The following is a 12532-nucleotide window of genomic DNA, read 5'->3' as shown; positions in this document are numbered from 1 at the left end:
GGCGGGGTTGTGGGGAGAAAGGAACCCTTCTCCATGGTTGGTGGGAGTGCAGACTGGTGCAACCACTATGGAAATCAATATGGAGATACCTCAAAGAGCTTGGACTGGAGGTTCCATTTGACCCAGCCATCCTTCTGCTGCGTATCTTTCCAAAAGAACAAAAAGAATCATATCACAGAGAAGTATGTGCACCCATGTTTATAGCAGCACAGTTTATAATAGCTAAAACTTGGAAACAGCCTATTTGCCCATCTGTTGGAAACTGGATAAAGAAGATGTGGTTTTTCTATAAAATGGAATATTACTCAGCCATAAAGAATGAGAAAATAGATTCATTCATAGGAAAATGGATATATATTGAAGATATACTCCTAAGTGAAATAAATAAGGCACACATGTGTAAATACCAAATAGTTTCTCTGGTGTGAATAATCTACAATAATACAGAAGATCCAAATAAGATTACTGACATTGAGAAATGGGAAGAAAGGAGCTAAAGGTGTAGGGAAGGTGGAATGGGTAGGGGAAGGGTAAAAAGGGAAAAGAAAAAAAAATGTGAGATAATGAAAAGATGGAAATAAAGTGGTTGTATATGGGGAGGGAAAGAGGGGATGAAGGGAGGGTAGGGACAAGAGGAAAAAATGAGAACCAAGGCTTGTCATGTAGAGGTACAAGATCCCAATAATGAATGTAACTGTACTGTGTCCCTAAAATGTACCAATAAACTCAATTAAAGCTGAAAAAAATAAGTCTAATATTTGTATAATTTAATTTTAAAGGAGGTGAATGAAGATAGAATAAATACATGAGAAAATAATTTAGAAATTTTTGCGAATTTGAATAAAAACTATAAACCCACAATTACAAAGAAACATGAGAAATTTCAAGCTAAAGAAATATGAAGAAAATGACATCAAAGTACATATAAACAAACTGCAAAAGCAACCAGAGGAAAAAAGACACACAATATACAAAACAACAAAGATAAAAATGACAGCACATTTCTTATCAAAATAATTCAAACTAGAAAACAAGAAAATAAATCAAAGTACTGAGAAAAAAATTGACTAAAATTCTGCACCTGATGAGAATATCTTTCAAATGTCAAGTATAAATAAAGACATACAAAAGCTGAAAAAAATTTTCTGCAGATCTGCCTATAAAAAAGGTTACAGAAATTATTTTTGGCAGAAGAAAAATGATATCAAATAGAAGTATGACTACACAAAGAAACTTTAAAATCTTGAAAATGAAAATATGGGGATAAATATATGGGTTTTTCTTAATAATTACATGTCTTTTATAAATAGAAATAATAAAATTGTATAGGTGGGGTTGTAATATATCTTACTAGTAAAATATGTCACAAGAGCATAAAGACAGGCCAGAGAAATGAAAATATACTGCAGGAAAGTTCCCATATTACATACGAAGCAATGTAATACAGCTTGAGGGTATACTTCAAGGGGTATACCACTATATACAGGCACTCAGATAACAAGTATAGCTAATGAAGAAGATAAATGAATAATAAAAATAATCCAAAGACACTAGGAAACGTGAGGAATGGAAATAAAGAGCACAAAAGAAGACAATAGCAAACCAAGTATATGAAAAATCCCACTAAATGGAAAATGAACAAAATATCTGCATTAAAAGACAAGGCGGGTCAGATAATACATATTTAAACAACAGCAAGATTCAGATATATGCTGCCCACAAGAAACCCAGTTTAAATATAAAGACAAAAATAAGTTAAAAATAAAAGGATGGAAAAAGTTATATTATGTCAAAATTAATCAGAACTAAGCTGGAGTATTTATATTAACATTAGGCAAAATGGATTTGAAAGCAAAGAATATTGCCAAGGATGATAAAGTTCATTTCATAATAATAATATGGGAAATTCGTTAATGTGACTTAACAATTCTAAATATTCATGTGTCAAGTAACAAAACTTCAAAATATGCTGACCAAAAAATTATATAATTAGGGCTGGGGATGTAGCTCAGCTGTACTGTGCCTGCCTGAAAAGTTCAAATTTCTGAGTTCAATTCCCAGCATCAGAAAAAAAATTATAGAATTAAAAGAAAACCATGATTATAGTTGGAGATTTCAATATCCTTTCTCAATAAGTGACAGAAGTACACAGTCAGTGAGGGTACAGCAGATTTAAACATTATCAACTAATTTGACTTCACAGACATTGAGAGGACACTCAACCCCACAAATGTGGAATTTCCATTTTTTTCCAGTGCATACTTAATATTTACCAATATAGATCATAATTTTGACTATGAATACTGTCTCAAGTTCAAAAAGATTCAACTCATGCAAAATATATTCTCTGGTTAAATTAGAGAAAAAAAAATCACAGAATGAAACTAGAATACTTGGAAACCAAATGATAAAACCCTACATAACCCATAAATCAAAGAACAAATCAATTAAATATTAGTGTCTTGAATTGAAAGAAAATAGTAAAAAGAGAGCATATCAAAATTTGGGGTTGTAGCTAAAACAGGACTTAGGCAGAAATTTATAGCATTAAATGCCTAAGAAGAAAAATCTCAAATCAACAACATCAATTTCTATCTTTTCGTTGGTTTTTTTGTTGTTGTTGTTGTCGTTGTTTTGGTACCAGGACATTTTGAACTCAAGACATTGTGCTTGTGAGGCAGGTACAGTGACACTGAACCAAATCCCTGGCCATCAATTTCTAGATAATAAAATATAAAGTTAAAAAAATAAAATGCAAAGTAAATAGGAAAAAAAGAGAAAATAATGAAGATGAGCATTTTTTTTTTTACATTGAGAACAGGAAAAATAGAATAAAATTAGTGTAACTAAACTGTTTTTGTTCTTTGAGAAGTAAAAATAATAAACATCTAGTTAGACTGATCATGAAAAGTAGGGAAGACACTAATTAATACTAAGAATAAAACAGGTGGCATCACTACAGAGTCTACAGTTATGAAAAAGGTAATAAAATATTTTTAACAAATTCATGGTTATATTTTTTTAACACCTTAGAGAAAATGAACAATATTTTTGAAAGATGCAAACTACTGAAACTTAAGTATAAATGGATACCCATATCCAAAATAACCATATATCTAATTTTAAAATTGTACTTGTAGTTCAGAGAAAGTTCCATGATAGCCTCAAACTCTTCCTGGTGCCAATATTTACCATTATTTCAGGGAAAAAATATTACCAAACCTACAAAATTTCTTTCAAAATAAAACTAAAGAGGAAGGACTACTTCTTGATTCATTGTATAAAGCCAGAATTACCTCAATATCAAAATCAGACAGAGACATTATGATTAATGTATGATAGATAGATATAGATATAAATATAGATATAGATTAGATATAGATATAGATCTCTGGTAAACATGGAAGAAATAATCCTCAGCAAAAATATTAGCAGATTGAATCTAACATTACATTCTAACAAAATCATTGTAATTCACCATATTCGATGTCTTAGTTATTTCCATTGTTGCTGGGACAAAACACCTAACACCCCACAATTTAAGGAAGCAGAGCTTTATTTTGGCTCTTTAAAACCTTCATAGTTGACTGGCACCCAACAGGATGGCATGACAAGAGGGGCATGGCAGAGAAGTACTTATGTCCCGAGGGGTAGAAAGGGAGGATCCAGGGAGATAATAAACCCTTCCACAGCATACACACCCAGTGATCCACCTCTTCCAGCCAGATCCACCTCCTAACAGACAGTCTGCTATAAACCTTCATAATCCAGTCCCTTTCAAAAGGTCCCTGAGGTTCTTGGGGAACATGGTGGCACATGCCTCCAATCCCAGTATTCTGGGAGACTGAAAATTGCAAATTTGAGCTCAAGCTATGCAACTTAGCACTTTAGTAAGATCGCATCACAAAATCAAATAATAAAAATTTTTAAATGCTGAGGATGTAGCTCAGTGTGAAGGCCTTGGGTTCAATTCTCAGACACACACACACACACACATTTTTATTCAAAATATATAAATAATATTTAAAATTAAACAATAAGAAAACACTCAAAGTAAACCAATAAATGGGCAAAGATTTGAATCTCTTTATCAAAGAAATTATACTAATAGCTAATCATAACATCAAAAGATATCTAACATTGGTAGATAGTATGGAAATAAAACCAAAGTCATAGGGAGAGGCTACTGTTCACATATTAGAGTGGCTTCAGCTTTTAAGTACTGGCAGTATCAAGTACTGACAAGGATTCAGAGGAACTGGAATTCTATACACTGCTGGTGGGGATGTAAAATGGTACAACCACTTTAGAAAATAATTTGACAGTTCTTAAAAATTCAAATATACACCTAACATATGACCCAACCAATCTACCCTTAGGTGTCCTCTCAAGAAAAATGAAAGCTTACACCTATATGATGACTTGAACAGACAGCAAACTTCTTTCTTTCTTTTTTTGTTTTTTTTTGTTTTTTTTTTTTTTTTTGGTACCAGGGATTGAACTTGGGTCCTTGCGCTTGCAAGTAGGCTACCAAACCACTGAGCTAAATCCATGGGCCTAGCAAACTTATTTCTAATGTCCCAAAACTGGAGACAACCACAATGTCTAACTAATGAATGAATAAATAATTGCATGATATTCATTCAGCAGAGTTCTGAGTAATAGAAATAAATGTACTATTGCTACCTACAACAATACAAATCATTTTCTAAATAATTATGTCAAGTGAAAGAAACCAGACAAAATAGGATGTGTATAGTAGGATTCAATTTGTATACAACACTAGAAAATATAAACAGGTTAGTGATCGCCTCAGAATGAGGGAGGGGTAGATGTGAAACAAAGGGAGGAGTGGAAAGGCAGAATTCCAAAGAATGTGAGGAGCTAGGGTGTAGCCATGTGGTAGAGCACAACTTAGCATGTACAGGGAGGGCTCTGCGTTCAATCCCCAACACAAAAAAATCAAATCAAAAATTTAAAAACCCAAAGAGTAAGAAACTTTCAAGAGTAGAGCGTATTTCATTATCTTGATTTGCTGTGATAATTTCATGGGTGTATTCATTGTTAATACCTAACAAGGTATAGATTTTAAACATGTACAGTTTCTTGTAACTTGACTAATCCTGAATAAAATTGTTCAATGGGCAACATTTTCTGTTTTTAAACCATAATACATTTTTTCTTTCTTTAAAACATTTCAGCTTTTTAACTGCAACTCTATGCAATTACTCACACAAACGTGGCTCTTCTCTGTAGTTATATATATGAGCTGGTCCCTGCATGATTGACATGTGTACAAGTACACAAACACCTGTATCCTCACATTGCATGATACTAGGATGGTAATTCTCAAATCTTAGGCTAGTAAAACACTGAGGTCTTCACTGTACGTCATTATTATGTTAGTGTGTGTAGAGAGGATAGGTAACAACTTGATCCTTGACAACACTTGTATGTAGATATGTATTTTCTTAATCTCAGGGCAGTAATATATATTTGTAAAATGGTAGTATTTATATTTTTTCTTGATTTTTTTTCTCCCCCTGATCTTTCTGTTAAGGCAATAAGATCACTAGCATTCTTTGTAGCCAAGTAGTACTGACCAGCAAAGGCAAAATTAAGACTCAGTTTATGAGTTTCAAGGAAAATTCACAGTTAAAGGGCCACATAAAAGGGCTGAAGCATAAACAGCTGATGCAGAAAAATGTATAATGATGGAAATGCACAGTAGAACAAGACTTTTGGCTCCAGAAAAGAAGCAGCATACATGGGCTAAGGCAAAATGATGGAGAAAGAGAAGGAAAGAGAGCTTAGATAAGCACCTGCCTGAGAAGAGGCCTCTGCCCTGCCTACTCCCAGGGTGAGTCCAAGCATCAAGGTGAGAGATATCTTAAGGGTCAGACATGAAATTATACTCATCACTTCCACTCACATTTCACTGGTCAGGACATAGTCATACAATCACATCTAACTAAAAAGCAGGGTAAGAAATGTATGCCAAGCTCAAGGGAAGAATTGATTTCTCTAGGTATCTAGAAGACTCTACCCCATTTTTAAATTAGATCTGCCAAATACCACCAATTCTCATCATATCTCCCACTGATATCCTTTCCTAATCTCCGCCTTCTGTGATCTGGCACGTGTGTACCTAGCTGTCTCCAACATGTCATAGAGTTTCCTAACTCCGAATACAAGTCCTTCCTTTCAGCAAAGTCATCTGATAAATTACTGAATGTACTCTCTTCAGAAAACCCAAGGTTCTTTTGAAATTCATCCATCCAGTGGTAACTCACTTAGACCTTTATTTTTCCCCCCACTTGCGAAGGGCAAGAGTTTATCTATTTTTATTTGGTGCCTGTAACAGTAGGTCTTGTACTTTGTAGGTAATCCAGTATTCATTGACTGAATATATGAATTTTCTTTTGTTCTTAGAATGTTTCCTAGGGTTGGAAAAAGCCTCTCACCTGGTGACTCATTGTCTGTGACCTCCCAGACAACTGGGAAGGCAGCCTCATCCTCAGGCTTCACCTTTTTCTAACTCAGTCACTCAGTTCCCACTTGTTTTCTATGCATGGCAAACTACAAGGAACCCACATACATCGTACTGTCTTTATTTTATTTTTAATTTTTAATTTCCTTTGGCATTGCTGATCTATGTAGAAACTGCTGCCTGACCTTCACTTTCCAATTTTTGTCCTCACTAGCTGTCAGTATAGAATCCACCACGGCTGATATATGTGTTGCTGATGAATGATCCCTTTTACAGAGCAGAAAGAGATTTGTTTGGGTTTCAGCTAAACCACTTAAAATCTGTGTGGTGATTCTATAAATCACCACAAGGCTTAGAACTTCAGCTTCCTCTTCTATACCTGCACTGTAAACTCCACAAGATTGATTATCATAAAAATGCATTTTATTCATTCATGTAGTAAATATTTATGAATGGTCTTCTCCATACTGTATATTGACCTTGGTTCTGAAGATACATAGTTGAATAAACAAAGTTTCTATGCCTCAGAGCTTATGTAGAGGGAAACAAATTGTAAATTAATCAACAAATAGATAAATACCATTATCAGGAGTGAAGGAGATGAGGGCTGCGGAAGGAAGGAGCTTTAGTATTTTAAACAGCATGATCCAGAAATAGATATCGGAACACAGGTCTGAAGGAAACAAGTGAGTTTTGCAAAAAAGATGAGGGAGGATGACATTCAAAGAGCCTGAGGTGAGAGTGTGCTTTGTATTTATGAGGAACAGCAGGGACAACAGTTTGGCTGAGGCAGTTAATAGGGGAAGAGAAATAGTGAGGTCAGAAAGGTAACATGGAACTAAGTCAAGTAGGTCTCTATAGCTCATGGTAAAGATTTTAGCTTTTACTCTGATGAAGATAGAAAGCCATTTTTGTCTTAAGCAAAGAAATGGTGTACCATGGCTATTTTTTTTTTAAAGATCATTCCAGCAGTTATGTGGAAAATAGGCTGTGTAGCAGCCAGATTTGAACCAGTTAGGAGGTTGTGGCAATAAAGCAGTTGAGAGATGACAGAGAGTTGGCTCAAGCTGACAGAAAAGATGTTGAAAAGTGCTCAGATTGGGGATATATCCTGAAGGTAGCACGAACAAGCCTTCTGGGAGGATGGAATGTCAACTCTAAGTGGAAAAAGAAGAGTTAAGAACAATCTCAAGGTCTGTCCTAAAAGTGAGAGAATGGAGTTGCTGCTTTGGGGGATGGGAATAATACTGCAGAATGACCAACAGAGGGGCTGGCACATTACTGTAACCTCAGTATTGCAAATACTGGTTTTGAAACACCTCCTGTCAGCTGAATGATGATGAAGTTGGCTACATGTATCTGCAGTTCAGGAAAGAGGTCCAGGTTGGAGCTATACAACTGGAATTTGGCAGACTATTTAAAAACCTCCGGAACAAAACAGATTACCTCTAAGGGGTAAGTTGAAAAGAAATAATTGTGGGGACAGAGTATGAGAAAACCCCAACATTCAGACACACAAGGAAAGAGAGAGGCACAGCAAAGAAAAACTAAGATAAAAAGCAGCCAATGGAATAACAAGAGGAACAAGATAGAGGAAAATGAAGACAGTGTTTGGTAGTGGTCATTTCATTGGTAGTGATGCAGTTTGGCCAAATAGCACATAGATAGCAGATAAAAGTCCAACTACATCTATAATTACATTAAATGTAAAGGGATTAAATGGCTCACTGAAAAGTCTATTATTAGCTGGGTTTGTAATACACAACTTTAATTCCAGCACTCTGGAAGACTGAGGCAAGGAGGGTCACAAGGTTGAATCCAGCCAGGACAACTTAATGATTTAGCAAGACTCTATTTCAAAACATAATTTAAAGATTAGAATAAATTTAAATGGCTGGGGATGTATTTCAGTGCATAGGCTGGGAGGTCAATCCCCAATAGCAAGAAAATTTTCTGTTATTAACAAACCAGATTAAAATACAAAATGTAACACGTTGTGTTGGTCAGCTTTCCATCACTATGACAAAATACCTAAGAAACTCAGCTTAAGAGGAGAAACATTTATTTTGACTCATGGTTTCAGATGTTTCACTACATGGTCACTTGGCTATATTGTTTCTGGACCCAGGATAACACAGAAATCATAGCAGAGAGCATCCAGTTGAGCAAAATTGCGCACATCATGGTAGACAATAGGCAAAAAGAAAGAAGGAAGGGCTGGAGATTTAGCTCAGTGGTTCCACTGACGCCTTGCAAGTGCAAGGACCCAAGTTTGATCCCCCGTACCAAGAAAGAAAGAAAAAAAAAAAAAAGAAAGAGAGAGAAGAGGAAGGGACTGGGGTAAGATAAAGTTCCCAAGGTTATGAACTCTGTTCAAATAGGATCCAGTCCTACAGTCCATTTAGCTATGAATTCATCAATGTATTAAACCATTGATGAAATTAACACCTGTATAATCTGATCACTTCTCAAAAGCCCATCAACTGGCCTTTGCGAAACATTTTGGATCCAAAACATAATATATGCTGGTTGCTAGAGATACACCTTAAGAATATAGAGTAATTAAGCATTAAAAATGATAAGATATACTATTCAAACACTACCTAAAAGAAAATTGCATCAACTATATTGATAGTGATAGTGATGCAAACTTAAGGCAAGAAAAATAATTAAGATGAAGTAAAATTTTCATAATTATGAAAGTGTTAATCCCCCAAGAGGACATTCAAATTCTCAATGTACATAAAAAATAACCTCAAAATATATAAGATAACTTGACAGAACTATGAAGAAATACTGATTAATTTACTCATAGTAGGAAATAACACATTCCTCTCAAAAGCTATAAGCAGGAAAAATTAGTAAGGATATATAAAATCTAAACAACACAATTAACAAATGTATATAATGACATTATCAAACATTATGCTTAAAAGACATGTCTCATGCACATTCTATTCCAGTGTGCATGAGACATTTATGCTGGCCATAAAAGAAATTTCAAAGGATTGACATTAATTCAAAATATGTTCTCTGACTACAGAAAAATAAAGCTGAAACTCAATAACAAAATAATTAGAAATCCCCCAAATACTTGAAAATTAAGCAATATACTTTTAAATAGGTCAAGGAAAAAAATTTTCAGTAGAAATCTGAAAATATCCTTAGCTAAATGACAGTAAAAATCTGACATATCAAAATTTGTGGAATGTGATTAAACCCTGCTTAGAGAAAACAATATATAGCCCTAAACACATATATTTTAGGAAAACAGAAAATTATATCTCAAGAAAAGAGAAGGAAGAAAGTTAAAAATGAATATCATAAATTAATAAACTATAAAATGTACTTTTAAGAAAGAAAATGAACCTGCCCCAAAGTTGGCACTTGTAAAAGAATAATAAAAATATTGAATTTCTGAGAAATCTGATTTAAAAAATAGAGAAGGCAAAATTGCCAATTTGAATGAAAAAGAAGACCTCACTTCATATCTTACACATGTTTAAAAATAATTATAATATTTTTGGAAAAATATAATGTTAATAAATTTGAAATTTTAGATAGAATTTAGATAGCAAAACAAAACCAACAAAACTGACATAAGAAGAAATAGAAAACCTGGAATAGTCTTATACCTATTAAAGATATTGAACTTATAGTTAACGATATTTATACAAAACAATCTTGAGGCACAGATGGCTTTCCTCCAAATGAATTCCAACTGAGTTCTTCCAAATATTTATGGAAGAAATGACACCAATCTTACATAAACATTTTCAGGGACTAGGAAAAAGAAAATATTTCCTAATTTGTTTAATGAGGTCACTGTAACCTCGACACCAAAAACTGATTAGGACATGAAGAAAAATTACAGACTAATCGGTCTTTTGAACAGAGATGCAAAAATACCAAACTAGCAAAGTACATTCAGTGAAAGACAAAGAGGAAAATAAATCATGAACAAGTTGGGTTTATTCCAGAAATGAAAACTTGGTTTCATAGTCAAAGTTTTACTGAAATTCACCACATTATCAGAATAAAAGAGAAAGTCATTTGACTATGAAAGTAGATGAAAAATAGCTTTTGATGAAATTGATCAGTTATAATTCTTAAATTAAAAATAACTTCATAAATAGAAACAAGAAAATTTTTATTTGTTACAGTGTTAAAAAGAACTACAGCAATATTGTTTTTAGTGATAAAATATTAAAAGCTTCTGCCTGAGTGAGCAAAGATTATTTTTCTACTTCTGCTAAATATTGAATTGAAGGTTTTAAGCATGCAAAAAAGTCAAGAATGAAATCATACAATATTCAAAACAAGGAAATCATTATTTGCAAAAATGACTGTGTTCATAGTAAATCCCCCAAAATTTACAAACTATTTTCAGTTATAAATGAATTTCAAAAAGATAAAAAGCCAATTGTACATAAAGACTATTTATATTTCTTTATAACACCCATACCATAGGGCAAGTAAAACATTAAAAGAATATTTTTATAATGGTATAACAATTACAAATGTTAATGTAAGAAATGAAAATCTAAACAAACGGAGAGCCATACATATTTACAATATTATAAAATGCTAATTTAATCCCCAAATTAACTATAGATTCAAATATTCAAATGAAATCCTAAAAAATTGTCATGGAACTTGATGAACCAATTGTTAATATTATAAGGAAATAGAAAGGTAAATAATTTAAAACAATCTTGAAGAAAAAGAACAAAGTTGAAGTCTTCAATTATCAAAAAATAAGCCCTACTTTAAAGATAGTATGCTAATAGCTGAGAACATGAAAGTAGCTTTATGAAATACAACAAAAGGATGTAAAAAGACCCATATTATAGAGTCATGTGTTTTACGACAAAGGTGACAGTGGAGTGTAGTGCAACAGCTGGATGGTCTTTCTAAATAAATGTTACTAAGCTAATTAAATGAAATGAATTTTGATCCTACTTCAGACCACACAGTTCCAGATGGGTTGTAGATCTACCGGTGAAAAGCAAAATAAAGTAAAATTATAAAGCTTCTAGAAGAAATTATAGGAGAAGCTCTTCGTGACTTTGAATGCAAAGAGTTCTCAAAAAGGAAAAGAACCACCAACACACATACATATACACAAAGATGAGCCATACAAGAAACAAGTGATAAAAAAGAAACAATTGATATATTAGACTCATTAAAATTCAGAACTACTAATTAAAAATACCATTCAGAGACTGAAAAGATAAATCATACAGTGAAAAGGATATTGTAATACATACATCAGCTGAAGGCCTCATAAATGTAAGGTATCTTCCCTGTGAATCAATAACAAATATGCAAATGAGTCCGTGGAATAATGAAGAGACTTGTATAAGCACTTCTCAAAAGAGGATATACAAATAGCCAATATAAAAATGTGCCTCACCTCACTAGATATCAGAGAAATGCAAATTAAAACCACAGTAAAAATATCAATACCAATATAATATTCATCAAAATGGGTACAATGGAAAATGTCTATAATGCTTGAAATTGTAGGAATATGGTACAACTGGAACTCTAACTCACTACAGTGAGCATGTAACCACTTTAGAAAACTAGCGATATTGACTAAAAATAGGTCAGGGATTTCGTTCAGTGGTCCTGCTGCCTGCCTCGCAAGCAAAAGGACCTGAGTTCAATCCCGGGTACCAAAAAATAAACACATATAAACTTACTCTATGAGACAAAATGTCATCCTAAATTGTGTATTTACTCCTATATATACACATATATCCCTAAAAGTCATGTACAAAATATTCCTAGACAGCATTATTCATAATAGCTAAAAATTTGGCATAAAATTATCTTAGCATAAAGACATAAAATATCTAGCTAGCAATAAATCTCATGACTAATATGCAAGACTGCCACGACCACTCCAGTGGAGTCTGCGTGACAATGCCGGTCACCTGGCAGAAACCAGACCCGAGGTGTCGTCCCCACGGGGTTAAGCCTCCTGGAAGTCCTTGGCACACACCGCATGCGAAGTCAGCCGTGAAGAGAATAGCT

The 12532-nt window shown here is 33.6% G+C and overlaps 1 long non-coding RNA gene across 1 annotated transcript in view; it reads right to left on the bottom strand.

The window, feature by feature from the left end:
• Positions 1–11799, bottom strand: part of LOC104860851 — a 28693-nt gene extending 16894 nt beyond the window's left edge. The window contains exon 1 of the long non-coding RNA XR_779813.2: positions 11761–11799. This is a non-coding gene — a long non-coding RNA (uncharacterized LOC104860851). The remainder of the gene's footprint in view (positions 1–11760) is intronic.
• Between the last annotated feature and the right edge of the window lie 733 nt (positions 11800–12532).

This window comes from Fukomys damarensis, unplaced genomic scaffold, assembly GCF_012274545.1.
Source record: "Fukomys damarensis isolate Sample0158 unplaced genomic scaffold, DMR_v1.0_HiC HiC_scaffold_9, whole genome shotgun sequence".
Classification (NCBI taxonomy): Eukaryota; Metazoa; Chordata; class Mammalia; order Rodentia; family Bathyergidae; genus Fukomys; species Fukomys damarensis.
The sequence above is the reverse complement of the archived record's forward strand: the minus strand, read 5'-3'. Positions and strand labels throughout refer to the sequence as shown.